The sequence below is a fragment of the Pristiophorus japonicus genome, chromosome 20 (genome assembly GCF_044704955.1).
Source record: "Pristiophorus japonicus isolate sPriJap1 chromosome 20, sPriJap1.hap1, whole genome shotgun sequence".
Lineage (NCBI taxonomy): Eukaryota > Metazoa > Chordata > Chondrichthyes > Pristiophoridae > Pristiophorus > Pristiophorus japonicus.
Genome location: NC_091996.1, coordinates 49,147,298 through 49,161,367, shown reverse-complemented (window position 1 = coordinate 49,161,367; position 14,070 = coordinate 49,147,298). Strand labels below are relative to the sequence as shown.

At 48.5% G+C, this 14,070-nt stretch overlaps 4 pseudogenes; all 4 read right to left on the bottom strand.

Annotated features, from left to right (window-relative positions):
• Nucleotides 1-9,914: 9,914 nt before the first annotated feature.
• Nucleotides 9,915-10,116, bottom strand: LOC139233299 (U2 spliceosomal RNA; annotated as a pseudogene).
• A 126-nt stretch (nt 10,117-10,242) lies between these two features.
• Nucleotides 10,243-10,481, bottom strand: LOC139233230 (U2 spliceosomal RNA; annotated as a pseudogene).
• Nucleotides 10,482-10,603: 122 nt separating this feature from the next.
• Nucleotides 10,604-10,838, bottom strand: LOC139233279 (U2 spliceosomal RNA; annotated as a pseudogene).
• A 135-nt stretch (nt 10,839-10,973) lies between these two features.
• Nucleotides 10,974-11,204, bottom strand: LOC139233237 (U2 spliceosomal RNA; annotated as a pseudogene).
• Nucleotides 11,205-14,070: the final 2,866 nt, after the last annotated feature.

Genomic DNA, 14,070 nt, shown 5'->3' with positions numbered 1-14,070 from the left:
TTGAAAATTATTAAATATGATGATGGTGCCCTCTTAAACATTTCAGTTCTGTTTTCAGTATGACTTTTTTTTCAGATGGCTTCTGAGAACAGATGCTGATGTGGCAGTAAACCATTTCATTGTATTCCTATTGTATGATGTGTGTTCCAACAACACAAGTTCAGCATGGAAGAATTGGGTAGAGATGTGAAAACGGCGCAGTATGCACAGGATGGGCACGGGCTCAGTGTGAGGGATATAATGGCAAAGGAGAGATGGAGCATGTTGTAGTTTTTGTAAGGTAACGAGCTTGTTATGGGAGAAATTTTATAATGAACAATTGCAAGTTAATTTGGACCTTGAGTTTCCTCCCTTTTATTTTGCAATCTTCCTTCTCCTTTTAATTTTTTGAACCCTGTCTCTTCTGTCCACCTGTAGGATTAACAAACCTGCTTATCATCATCCTAGATCGCACTGTGTTGGATTGAAATGCACCAGTAGAATGTTGCATCTGTAGACTGATAGCATGGCATTCTCAAATAGACCAAAACCATTATAAGTCAAAGAAAAATGTTCACCGATAAGAAAGTACCAAAAGAACTTGCATTTATACTGTACTTTTCATGACTTTGTCGTTTTTCACAGCTGACGAAGTACATGGGGCTCTATTTTCCTCTTTGCCGATTGTTGGCGCCCAGGAGGATGTACGGCCGATTTTTTTGTGCCTGATTGTGGCGGAAAAAAAATATACAACTTCCGCCAAAGTAAAATTTAATTTTGGCGCTGCAGTACCCGAAGTTAAAGCTGGGGGTGGAGCTTCAAGTGTGCGCCGAAAAGTCAGTGAGCATGCGCCGGAAAAAAAAAACATTTTCCACGTGACGGGTTTGTCCGCACATCCACAGTGAACTTCCTGGTCTGGGTCAGCAGCTTGTGAGAATACATTGGGATCGGAGCTAGATCTGGACATTTAAATTTTAGCTGCAAAAGATGGATCCAAGGGAAGGGGAAGGAGAAGAAGAAGGGGAAGGAGGAAGGGCCAAGAGATTTGAGCCCCTGGTAGACATCATTCAGAGGAGATGGGATGTGCTTGAGAACAAAGGAAGAATGGTACAAAAGAAACTGAAATCCTTTCTACTAGCAAAACTTTGGGAACAATTTACAGAAGAGTTCAATGCAGTGGCCATGACCCTGAGAAGCAGCACACAGATCAAAAATAAATGGCAGAGCCAAGCAGTTACTGTAGGTAATATTTTTATTTATGCACTGCAATTACATTTGTAAATGTGACTATTTTGTGTGTGTGTGTGTGTGTGTGCGTGTGTGTGGCCACCACAGCAGAAGGACCCTCTCTTAAAAAGTTTTATTTTCATCTTTGCAGAGAAAGGTATCTCAGATCAACCAAGAAAGGTCAAAAACTGGACGAGGTGCGTGAAGTAGGCTGCAACTAACCGCCGTGGAACAGAGGATCGCTGATATGATTAAATCTCGCAAGAGAAGATCAACCACCAATGTGGACACCGGGCCGAGGTTACCGAGAGAGGGTAAGCACAGCCATGTACTCATGTCACCCTGCCCCCTCTGCCCCCTCCCCTGCTGCTAACCAAATATCTGCTCTGTTATATTTTGCAGATGTTGCACATCAGGAAGAGATAGCAGCTGAAGCAGAAGATCAGGAAGCCGTCAGTCCAGATATTCTACATCTACTTCAGGACAAGGATGAGCTGGATAATGAAGGGCAGCATGAAGACCCCAATAATGAGGTGGTTACATTGGAATTGGAGCCAGTGAACTCCCTGAGGATACCAAGCCCTTTGTTGAGCGATGCAACCGACACATTTCATGGGGTACAGTCAGAGGCTGCGGGTCCCAATGGGTTGCAGCAAACCACACCTGGGAGATGGCCGAGGAGGGTGGGAAGGAGAGCTCAACCTGAAATGCAGGATGCAGGGGACATATCACAGATCATGGGAATGAGTAGGGAGAGCATTGAGTTAACAAGATCACTCCTGGACGCTATGGGCGGGGTGAGAGTAAAATTTGCGGGATTATCAGTCAAAGTAGCAACACTGTCTGGAGGAATGGGAGCAGTTCGGGACAGATGAGGGAGGGGAAGTCGGAGATTAGAGAGGGAATGTCGGAGATGTTGTGTATAGAAGAACTCCACGAGGCTGAGTACTGTGAGCTAAACTTAGTGTGACCTTAGCCTTCTTTATTACAATTCCAGAGTGCCTAAACAACATTTCACCCAACCTTTTATACTGGCCCTGCATTTGTGCACAGGTGACCATTAGGACACCAACAGTCGCGCCCTCTGGTGGCAAGTATTAAATAGTTACATACATAACATCTCTCTCCCAAAGTCTTCGGTACAAGTTATTTACACGTTGAGGCGACCTGGAGCCCTTCGCTCCCTGGTTCATTGTCTAAGTTCAAACCCTGGCGTGTGTGAGTTGGCCGGACCATTGCTGCCTTGCACTGCGGCTGGTCTGACCGGACTGTCAGGAACGGTGGGTTCATCCTTGTGATTGACAGCGAGGTCGATTGCTGGTTGGGTGTGTGTTGGTGGATCGTTGATGGTGATGTCCTCTTCAAGTCGTTCTTGGTTGTCAGTAAATCGCAATTTGGTCGGATCTAAATGCTTTCTGCATGTTTGGCTATTTAATAGTATGATTATAAACACGCTATTCCCTTCCTTGGCCAAAACAGTGCCACCAACTTACTTGGGACCATGATCGTAATTCAGGACAAACACAGGGTCGTTAACATCAATGTCACATGAAACAGCAGCACGATCGTGGTACATGTTCTGCCGGTGTCGCCGGGTTTCCACGTGATCAATAAGATTCAGGTGGACTAGGGAGAGCCTGGTTTCGAGGGCTCTCTTCATTAACAATTCTGCCCCGGTGAGCGAGTGGGGTCGCTTCTGGTAACTGAGCAGAATGTGAGACAAGTGGGTCTGCAGGGAGCCATCCGTCACGCATTTCATGCTCTGCTGGATTGTTTGGACAGCCCGCTCCGCTTGACTGTTAGACGCGGACTTAAACGGAGCAGACCTGACAAGCTTGATGCCATTGCGGGTCATAAACTCATTGAATTCCGAGTTGGTGAAACACGGTCCATTGTCGCTGACAAAGATGTCGGGCAAGCCATGGGTGGCGATCATGGCATGGAGGCTTTCAATGGTGGCTGTGGACATGCAGGATGACATGATTATGCATTCAATCCATATGGAGTAAGCGTCCACAACTACTAAAAACATCTTTCCTAGAAAGGGGCCAGCAAATTCTACGTGGATACTGGACCACGGTTGGGAGGGCTTTGACCACAAACTCAGTGGAGCCTCCCTTGGTGCATTGCTCAGTTGCGAGCAAGTGTTGCACTGATGCACGCACGATTCCAAGTCCGAGTGAATGACAGGCCATCAAACATGCGACCTAACAATTGCCTTCATCATGACAATGCCTGGGTGGGTACTGTGTGGGTCATGTATAAACGTTTCCCTGCCTTTTTTTGGCAAAACCACGCGATTACCCCATAAGCGACAATCCAACTGGATGGATATTTCATCTTTGCGTCGGAGAAATGACTTAATTCATCTTGCATTTCCCCGGGAACGGCTGACCAGTTCCCATTTCGGACGCAACTCTTTACTAATGATAGCACCGGATCCTGGCTGGTCCAGGTCCTGATCTGGCGAGCTGTGACGGGTGACCCCTTGCTCTCAAAAGCATCCATGACCAGCAGCAAGTCTGTGGGCTGCGCTATTTCAATCCCAGTGGTGGGTAATGGTAGCCGGCTGAGAGCATCGGCACAGTTTTCAGTGCCTGGACTGTGGTGGATAACATAGTCATAAGCAGATAATGTTAGTGCCCATCTTTGGACGCTGGACGAAGCATTGGTATTTATACCTTTGGGCTCTGATAACAGCGAAATGAGCGGCTTGTGGTCAGTTTCAAGCTCAAACCGAAGTCCAAATAGGTATTTGTGCATTTTGTTAACCCCATATATACATGCTAACACCTCTTTCGCGACCATACTATAGGCTCTCTCAGCCTTAGACAGATTTCTAGACGCGTATGCAACCGGTTGGAGGTTGCCCGATACATTGACTTGCTGACAGCCTACTCCGTACAATGAGGCATCACAAGCTAGCACTAAACATATACATGGGTCACAGTGTATCAGTAACTTATTTGAACATAGCAGGTTCCTGGCCTTCTCAAAGGCTGTGTCTTGAGATTTGCCCCAAACCCAGTCATCACCCTTACGTAGCAACATGTGCAAAGGCTCTAACAACATGCTTAACCCAAGTAGAAAGTTACTGAAATAGTTGAGAAGTCCCAGGAATGAACGCAGCTCCGTCACGTTCTGTGGTCTGGATGCATTCTTGATGGCCTCTGCCTTTGAGCCCATGGGCCTGATGCCATCTGCTGCAATCTTTCTCCCCCAAAATTTGACTTCTGGCGTCAGGAAAACACACTTGGAGCATTTCAGCCTGAGTCCCACTCTGTCAAGGCGACTTAGAAACTCTTCCAGGTTGTGTAGATGTTCGATGGTTCATGACCAGTGATCAGGATGTCATCTTGAAACACAATGGTGCGCAGAACAGATTTCAGCAAACTCTCCATGTTGCTCTGGAAAATGGCTGCAGCCGAGCGAATCCCGAAAGGGCACCTGTGGTATATAAACAGCCCTTTGTGTGTGTTGATACACGTCAGTCTTTTCGAAGATTCAGCCAGCTCCTGTTTCATGGAGGCGGAGGTTAGGTCCAATTTGGTGAACGAATTCCCCCCCCGCTAACGTTGCAAATAGGTCATCTGCTTGGGCAGTGGGTACTGGTCCTGTAATGAGACTCAGTTAATCATTACCTTGTAGTCGCCATAGATTCTGACCGTACCATCGCTTTTCAACATTGGAATAATTGGACTGGCTCACTCGTTGAACTCGACTGGTGATATGATTCTTTCGCGTTGGAGTCTATCCAGTTCGATCTCGACTTTCTCCCTTGTGTACGGAACCGTCCGAGCCTTGTGATGGATGGGCTGTACATTAGGGCCTAGATGGATTGTACCTTGGCGCCTGTGAGGTTGCCAATGTCTGGTTCGAATAGCGAGGGAAACTTGCTCAGCACCTGAGCACACGAGGCATCATCCACTGAAGATAGTGCTCTAACGTCATTCCAATTCCATCTAATCTTTTCTAGCCAGCTTCTGCCGAACAGCATTGGGCCATTGCCTTGAACAATCCACAATGATAGGTCATGCACAGTTCTATCATGCGATACCTTCACTGCCGTACTTCCAATGACTGGTATGAGCTCTTTGGTGCAGCTTCGCAGCTTTGCATTAATCGGGCTCAGTTTGGGCCTTTGTGCTTTATTGCCCCACAGTTTCTCGAAAGCCTTCTGGTTCAATATTGACTGACTCGCACCCGTGTCCAACTCCATGAATACTGGAACTCCATTTAATTTGACTTTCAGCATTATAGGAGGGCTCTTGGTGGTGAAGGTATGTACCCCATACATTTCTTTCTTGGGTTGAGTTGCCTGTGCTGCATGATCCACGCTGGATCGATCATCCTCTGCCACGTGGTGTGTCGCAGCACGTTTTCACATTCGCTGGAGGTGCCCCATCATTGTGCAGCCTTTGCACAGGTAGTGCTTGAATCGACATTGATGGACCCGATCATTACCTCCACAGTACCAACACGGTGCTAATGGATTCACATTCACCCCCAATGGCAGATTTTGAGTCATCATAGGTCTTGCAGCCGCAGATGTCAGGCCCTGCCATCTGCAGTTCGGCCTGCTAGCGATGTCATTTAAAGCACAGTACTTGCCGGTGAGCTTCGATGTTGAGAAGATATCTGCTTGGTGTTATTGTCCGTGGCCATGCATGCCTGGGCGATCGTGATGGCCCTGCTCAGGTCTAGGGTTTTGGCAGCCAGCATCTTTCAAAGAATGACCTCATGGCTTTTGCCAAGCATGATAAAGTCCTGCAGAATTTGCCCCACGCAGCTCCAAAAACGCAAGGTCCTGCAAGGCGCCTCAGGTCGGCGACATAATCCACCATGTCCTGGACCCTGGAGCGATGGTGCGTGTAAAAACGATATCTGGCCATGAGGATACTCTCCTTCGGTTTGAGGTGGTCCCGAACCAGCGTGCAAAACTCTGTATATTCCTTCTCTGTTGGTTTTGTCAGAGTGAGCAGATTCTTGATGAGGGCATATGTTTTACATCCACAGAAGGTGAGGAGAACCGCCCTGCGCTTGGCCACGTTAGTGTCTCCTTCCAGCTCATTGTCCACGAAGTACTCGTCGAGATACTCGATGAAGGCTTCCCAATCATCACCCCCTACGAATCTCTCTAATATTCCAAAGGCAGCCATGGTTGCGTGAAGGTTCGTATTCTGTTACTCGTCGCCAATTGTTGTGTATAGAAGATCTTCACGAGGCTGAGTACTGTGAGCTAAACTTAGTGTGACCTTAGTCTTCTTTATTACAATTCCAGAGTGCCTAAACAACATGGCAGCCAACCTATTATACTGGCCCTGCATGTGTGTGCAGGTGACCATTAGGAGTCCAATAGTCGTGGCCTCTGGTGGCAAGTATTACATAGTTACATACATAACAGGAGATAAGGGAGTGAATGTCAGAGGCAGCTGATGCAGTGTCAGGACAGATTATGGAGGGAATGTCAGAGATAGCTGCTGCAATAAGTAGACACACCCAGACTGTCATTGCCCAACAGCAATTGGCAGCATCAACTGCTGACACTCACTTTCCAATCCCTAGTCCAACCTCAGGCTGGGTTGATCCTCAGGCTGAAGAAGATTCTGAAGAGGAACCCGCAACTTCCACAATGCTGTCTGCTAGGTCTGTCCCTGTCCAACCCCACCAACAATAAATGGGTCTTGTTGAAAGACGCAGAAAGCAGGAAAAACCTTGGGGTCAGAGTGAAGAAGCAGAAGTCTATAACAACGGGCACAGGTAGGGGTAGAGGCAATAATGGGGCAAGAGGGGCGTACAGCGCTAAGGTCTTTGAATAAGTGTGATATGTCCTTACTATATAGTACAATTGCACACGAGGCCCATGCTTGAGAGAAGGTCACTCTGTGACCAGCAACTTTTATTCCAGCACACAAGTTCACCACCTAGTGGTCAATGTTCTCACAGTGTACTACTAGTCAGTTTATACTTGGGTTACAATGACAGTTAAATACATGACATCACCTCCCCCCCAAAGTCTTATTGGGATCACAGGTTAAGTCTCTCTGGTGGTTTACGCTCCCTTGTAGAGCGCCTGAGTTGGGCTCCGGTTGTTGGGTGCTGGCCTGAGTGTCTGTGTTTGCGGTGCCTCAGGCCTGTCCGGACTGCCCACAGTGACTGGGCTCTCCTCCACTTGGTTCCGGTGTTCGGCCGCCTGTGGAGGAGTGAACTCTACATCGTGTTCTTCCTCTGCTTCTTCTATGGGGTTGCTGAACCTCCTTTTTGTTTGATCCACATGTTTGCGGCAGATTTGTCCACTGGTAAATTTAACTACCAGAATCCTATTCCCCTCTTTGGCAATCACAGTGCCTACGAGCCATTTAAGCCCTGCAGCGTAGTTAAGGACAAAGACAGGGTCCTTGACATCAACACATTGCGCCCTCACATTCCCGTCATGGTACGCACATTGTGGCTGGCACCTACTCTCAACAATTTCTTTCATGGTGTCGGGTATAAGGGATAACCTTGTTTTGAGCGTCCTTTTCATTAGCAGCTCTGCAGGTGGGACCCCTGTGAGCGAGTGTGATCGGGATCTATTGGCCAACAGGAGGCGTGATAAGCGGCTTTGTAGGGAACCTCCTTGGATTCTGAGAATCCCCTGTTTGATTATCTGTACTGCTCGTTCCACCTGGCCGTTTGAGGTTGGCTTGAACGGTGCCATTCTGACATGGTTGATACTGCCATGAAGTCCTGGAATTCAATGCTTGTAAAGCACGGGCCATTGTCACTGACCAAGATGTCAGGTAGACCATGGGCGACGAACATTGCCCGTAGACGTTCTACCGTGGCCGAGGATGTGCTTGAATTGAGAATGTCACACTTGATCCATTTGGAATAGGCGTCTACTACAGATTGATGGAGCATAACAAATTTCGTGCTCTATCAAAAGCCCTTTCCTGGCTGTCCCCCCAGACCCATTCACGACCTTTGCGTAGGAGCACATGTAGCGGCTCTAACAGCGTGCTTAATTTGGGAAGAAAGTTACCAAAATAGTTCAGGAGCCCCAGGAACGAACGCAGCTCTGTCGTGTTACGGGGTCTGGGTGCTCTCTGGATCACTTCCGTCTTGGATGCAGTAGGTCTGATCCCGTCTGCTGCTACTCTCATCCCCAGGAATTCTACCTTTGGAGCTAGGAAGACGCACTTCGCCTTTTTCAGTCGCAGACCTACCCGGTCCAGTCTGCATAGCACCTCCTCCAGGTTGCGGAGGTGTTCTTCAGTATCACAACCCATGATGAGGATGTCGCCTTGACAAACCACTGTCCTTGGAATCGACTTGAGGAGGCTTTCCATATTGCGTTGAAAGATCGCGGCGGCCGAGCGAATCCCAAACGGACATCTGTTGTACTCAAACAACCCATTGTGTGTCGTGATGGTGGTCAGTTTCTTCGACTCACTCGCCAGCTCCTGGGTCATGTAAGCTGAGGTTAGGTCCAATTTTGAAAAAAGTTTGCCACCGGATAGCGTCGCGAAGAGGTCTTCCACTCTCGGTAGTGGGTACTGGTCTTGGAGTGACACCCGATTGATGGTGGCCTTGTAATCGCCACATATCCTGACCGACCCATTCGCCTTGAGCACCGGCACAATCGGGCTCACCCATCACTGAATTCGACTGGCAAGATGGTGCCTTCCCTCAGCAGGCGGTCCAATTCGCCTTCAATCTTTTCCCGCATCACGTACGGCACCGCTCTGGCCTTGTGGTGTACTGGCCTGGCGTCCGGGTTTATGTGAATCACTACCTTGGTCTCCATGAAAGTGCCAATGCTGGGCTGAAATAGTGAGTCAAATTTGTCCAGGACCTGTGAGCATGATATTCGCTCCACAGAAGAAATTGCATTGACATCGCCCCATTTCCAGTTCATGACAGCCAGACAACTCCTCCCCAGTAGTGCGTGACCGTCCCCTGGAACAATCCAGAGTGTAAATCTATTCTCCGAATCTTTGTGGGTCATAACTACCGTGACGCTGCTGAGCATCGGAATGATCTCCTTTGTATATGTCCGTAGTTGTGCATCAATTGGCAATAATTTTGGCCTCCTGGCCTTGGATGCCCACATCTTGTGAAACTGTTTGCTACTCATCAGGGACTGGCTGGCCCCCGTGTCTAGCTCCATTGATACTGGGATGTCATTGAGGAGCACTTTCATTATTATCGGTGGCGTTCTGGTGTATGAACTGTATATGCGCTCCACATGAACTTCAGCTTCCAGCGATTTCCCCCAGTTTCCATTTGGCCTCGTAGGGCTTACATCGGGCCCTTCCTCCTTGTACATTAACCTAGCTGCAGGCTTCCTGCACGTACTTTTTTTTTTTATTCGTTGCCAATCTTTCCAATTCTTTGTCAGATCACAAACGCCAGAGGTCACCTTGCACCTGTCAAGGATCACTCTGCGCCAATGCTCTTAGCCAAAAGGCCTAGCGCCCAAGCACCGTTCCTGGAAGTACTGCAATACCAGGTTCGTGCCATGGAGGTGGATGGGTCAAGCCCCCTACCCACCTCCATGGAGGTGGATGGGTCAAACCACCCACCCACTCCTGCACATACTTTTTTTTTTCTTTTTTTTTTTCGTAGCCAATCTTTCCAATTCTTTGTCAGATCACAAACGCCAGAGGTCACCTTGCACACATCAAGGATCACCCTGCGCTAATGCTCTTAGCCAAAAGGCCTAGAGCCCAAGCACCATTCCTGGAAGTACTGCAATACCAGGTTCGTGCCATGGAGGTGGATGGGTCCAGCCACCCCACCCACCTCCTATTTCCAAAAAGCATAGGAGAACCACCTTCCTGATCCAGGGAGAACCACGTTGGGGTCATGGTTACTCCCCTGTCAGGTCAGTTACGCATGATCTTAGCCAAAAGGCCGAGAAGCACATACTTTTTTTTTTGTGTGAAATTCGTAGCCAATCGTTCCAATTCTTTGTCAAATCACAAACGCCAGAGGTCACCTTGCACACGCCAAGGATCACTCTGCGCCAATGCTCTTAGCCAAAAGGCCTAGAGCCACTGCACTGTTCCTGGAAGTACTGCAATACCAGGTTCGTGCCATGGAGGTGGATGGGTCAGGTCCCCCACACACCTCCGTGGAGGTGGATGGGTCAAGCCACCCCACCCACCTCCTGTTTCCAAAAAAGCAAGCATATACCTTCCTGATCCAGGGAGAACCACCCGGAGGTCATGGTGGCTACTCCCCTGTCAGGTCAGTTACGCATGATCTTAGCCAAAAGGCCGAGAAGCACATACTATTTTTTTTTAATTTCGTAGCCAATCGTTCCAATTCTTTGTCAAATCACAAACGCCAGAGGTCACCTTGCACATGCCAAGGATCACTCTGCGCCAATGCTCTTAGCCAAAAGGCCTAGAGCCACTGCACCGTTCCTGGAAGTACTGCAATACCAGGTTCGTGCCATGGAGGTGGATAGGTCAGGTCCCCCACACACCTCTGTGGAGGTGGATGGGTCAACCCTCCCCACCCACCTCCTGTTTCCAAAAATGCAAGCATATACCTTCCTGACCAGGGAGAAACCACCCGGAGGTCATGGTGGCTGGTCAGAAACGGTACTACACTTGATCTTAGCCAAAAGGCCGAGAAGCGAATACTTTTTTTTTTTTTTTTTAATTATAAATTCGTAGCCAATCGTTTCCAATTCTTTGTCAAGTCACAAACGCCAGAGGTCACCTTGCACACGCCAAGGATCACTCTGCGCCAATGCTCTTAGCCAAAAGGCCTAGAGCCACTGCACTGTTCCTGGAAGTACTGCAATACCAGGTTCGTGCCATGGAGGTGGATGGGTCAGGTCCCCCACACACCTCCGTGGAGGTGGATGGGTCAAGCCATCCCACCCACCTCCTGTTTACAAAAATGTAAGCATATACCTTCCTGACCAGGGAGAAACCACCCGGAAGTCATGGTGGCTGGTCAGGTTAGTTATGCAGATCTTAGCCAAAAGGCCGAGAAGCGAATACGCACCAAGTGACCGCTGATGTTGCAATTTCTGCAGGTGTATTGCTGATACCTGCAAGCTCTGGCTGTGTGTTTGCCTCCACACCTCCAACATGAGCCGTTGTTGAAACAAAAGGCCCATTACCAGTCGATCGTCTCTGACTTTCTGTTTTTAAGCATACCATTAACAGGTGTTGATGGCCCCATTACTGGCCGCATTGTCCCTTGTGATGGCATGAATCGCCGTTCAGCTCGCCATTGTCTCTGTTGAATTCCTCCTTTGGATTCAACTACATGCTCGGGCATGTCCGATTGCCTCTGTCTGCCTGGGGAACTGTGTGCCGCGTTAACAATGTTGACTCCCTGTCCATTTGCTGCATTTAAACCAAGATTTTTGTCAAACATCATTCTGGTCTCTTCCTCCCCTGAGATAAATGTCTGGGCCATCAAAGCCGCTGTTTCCAGGGTCAAGTCTTTTGTCTCAATCAGTTTCCTGAAAACCCCAGCGTGCCCGATGCCCTCAATAAAAAAGTCTCGCAGCATCTCCGCTCTGCATGCATCTGGGAACTTACATAGGCTCGTCAGTCGCAGGAGGTCTGCCACGAAGTCTGCAACACTTTGCCCTTCTTGCCGCCGGTGCGTGTAAAACCGGTGTCTCGCCATGTGCATGCTGCTCGCCGGTTTAAAGTGTTCCCCGATCAACTTACTGAGCTCTTCAAAAGTCTTGTCCGCCGGCTTCTCTGGTGCTAGAAGGTCCTTCATCAGGAAGTACGTCCTGGACCCACAAACCGTCAGGAGATGAGCCCTGCGTTTGTCGGCCGAATCCTGTCCCAGCCATTCCTTAGTGACGAAACTTTGCTGCAGTCTCTCAATAAAGTCGACCCAATCATCACCAACACAATACCTCTCATCTGTGCTGCTAGTGGCCATGCTCACGTGGTTTAAATCCCAGTTTCTCGTCGCCAATGATATGTCCTTACTATAAGTACAAATGCACACGGGGCCCGTGCTTGAGAGAAGGTCACTCTATGACCAGCAACTTTTATTCCAGCACTGAAGTGGTCAAGGTGGGTGGAGCTTTCCCTTTTATACCTGAAAGATCAGGTTAGGTCTGTCTCCCATAAGTTCACCACCTAGTCGTCAATGTTCTCACAATGTACAACTAGTCAGTTTACACATGGGTTACAATGACAGTTAACTACATGACAAAGGGGAAGGAGAGATGGCTGCAGCTCGAGTTCATCTGTTGTTTGTTTGTTTGTTGCTGCCACTTGTTGTTTTCTTCGTTGAAAAGTTTATAGTTCAATACAACATTTTTTTATTAAAATTAAGTAAAACTGCACAAAAGTTTAATAAACCTAATTTTTTTTTAAGTTAAGCAGAATCCTGCACAATATTTTTTGAATTAAAGCAACATAAACCAACACATTACGTACATTATCATGTACATTATTTTTTCACACTAAAATGTGCGAAGAGTCAACACTATTGGGCCATTTAGCCTTCAGGCAGCAAAGAGATCATGGATTAGCTGCTGATGCAAGTCTCTAGCTATGGCTATAGGTGCACGAGACCGCCTCTTCTGACGACGTCCTGCAGGTTGAGGTGGTGGCATTGGTTTGTCCTCCTTCTCCTGCTGCTAGTCCTCCTCATCCTCCTGCTGCTCCTCCTCCTCAATCACATTGTTAGCCTCATTGTCTTCCTTTCCCCCTCCCCACCTCCCCCTCCCCCCCACCTCCCTTCTCCCCTCAGGAGGATCTTCAATGTCTAGTGCCTGGCCTCTCATGATGGCCAAGTTGTGCAGCATGCAGCACATGACAGTGAACTGATCGACATGGTGAGAGGCGTGTTGCAGGTAGCCGACAGTGTGGTCCAGGCATCAGAAATGCTGCTTCAGTATGCCAATTGTCCACTCTATGATGCTCCATGTCGTTATGTACAACATGTTGTACCGACGCTCTGGCTCAGTGGGGGGATTGCGTTGGGGGGTCATAAACCAGGTGGCGAGCCCATATCCTTTGTCCCCGAGCAACCAGCTGTGCCCTTCTGGCAACTCCTGAAACATCATAGATATAACACTCTCATGTAAGATGAAAGCATCATGGGTGCTACCTGGGTATTTGGAATCCACCGCCATGATCCGATGCAGATCGCCACAGACGAGCTGCACATGGAGGGAATGGAACCCTTTCTTGTTGCGATAAACCTCGGAGTTGTCCAAAGGTGCTCTCAAGGCGTTGTGGGTGCAGTCGACCTTGTACCTTTGGGAAGCCAGCAATTCTAGAGAACCCCACAGCCCTGTCTCGCATTGCCTGCATGGCCATAGGGAAATTGATGAACTGGTTCCTTTTGGCATACAGTGCAGCAGTCACCTGTGGAATGCAGCAATGTGTGGCGTACTGCGAGGTGCAGCACATGTCCTGAGTTGCTGCTTGAAATGAGCCAGAAGCTTAGAAGGCAAGTGCTACAGTGACCTTCACTTCCACAGGAATGGGCAGTCCTCCTGCCACTTCGTGGCTGTATATCTGCCCTCACTAGTTGGCAGATCTCGGTGATGACCTCCTTTTTAAATCACAGCCTGCGAATGCAGTCTGCCTGACTCAGGTGTAGGTATGAGTGCCTGACCCTGCAGACTCGATCAGGGTATGGCCTCCTCTCCATTAATGCCTGAGTTACCTGGTTTCTGTGATGGTGACATCGTATTATCCATCGCCTCTGTATGGCAGGCATGTAAACCAGCCTTACTATATGAGGCATAGTAATATTTGCCCCTATAATTTTTATTTTTAATTTTGCTATTCTTGTTATTGTGAGACAGTACTTACTGAAGCACAAACCTTTGTTGGGTGACGCCCTAGTAGAACAGACCGCACCCTGATCTGCGTG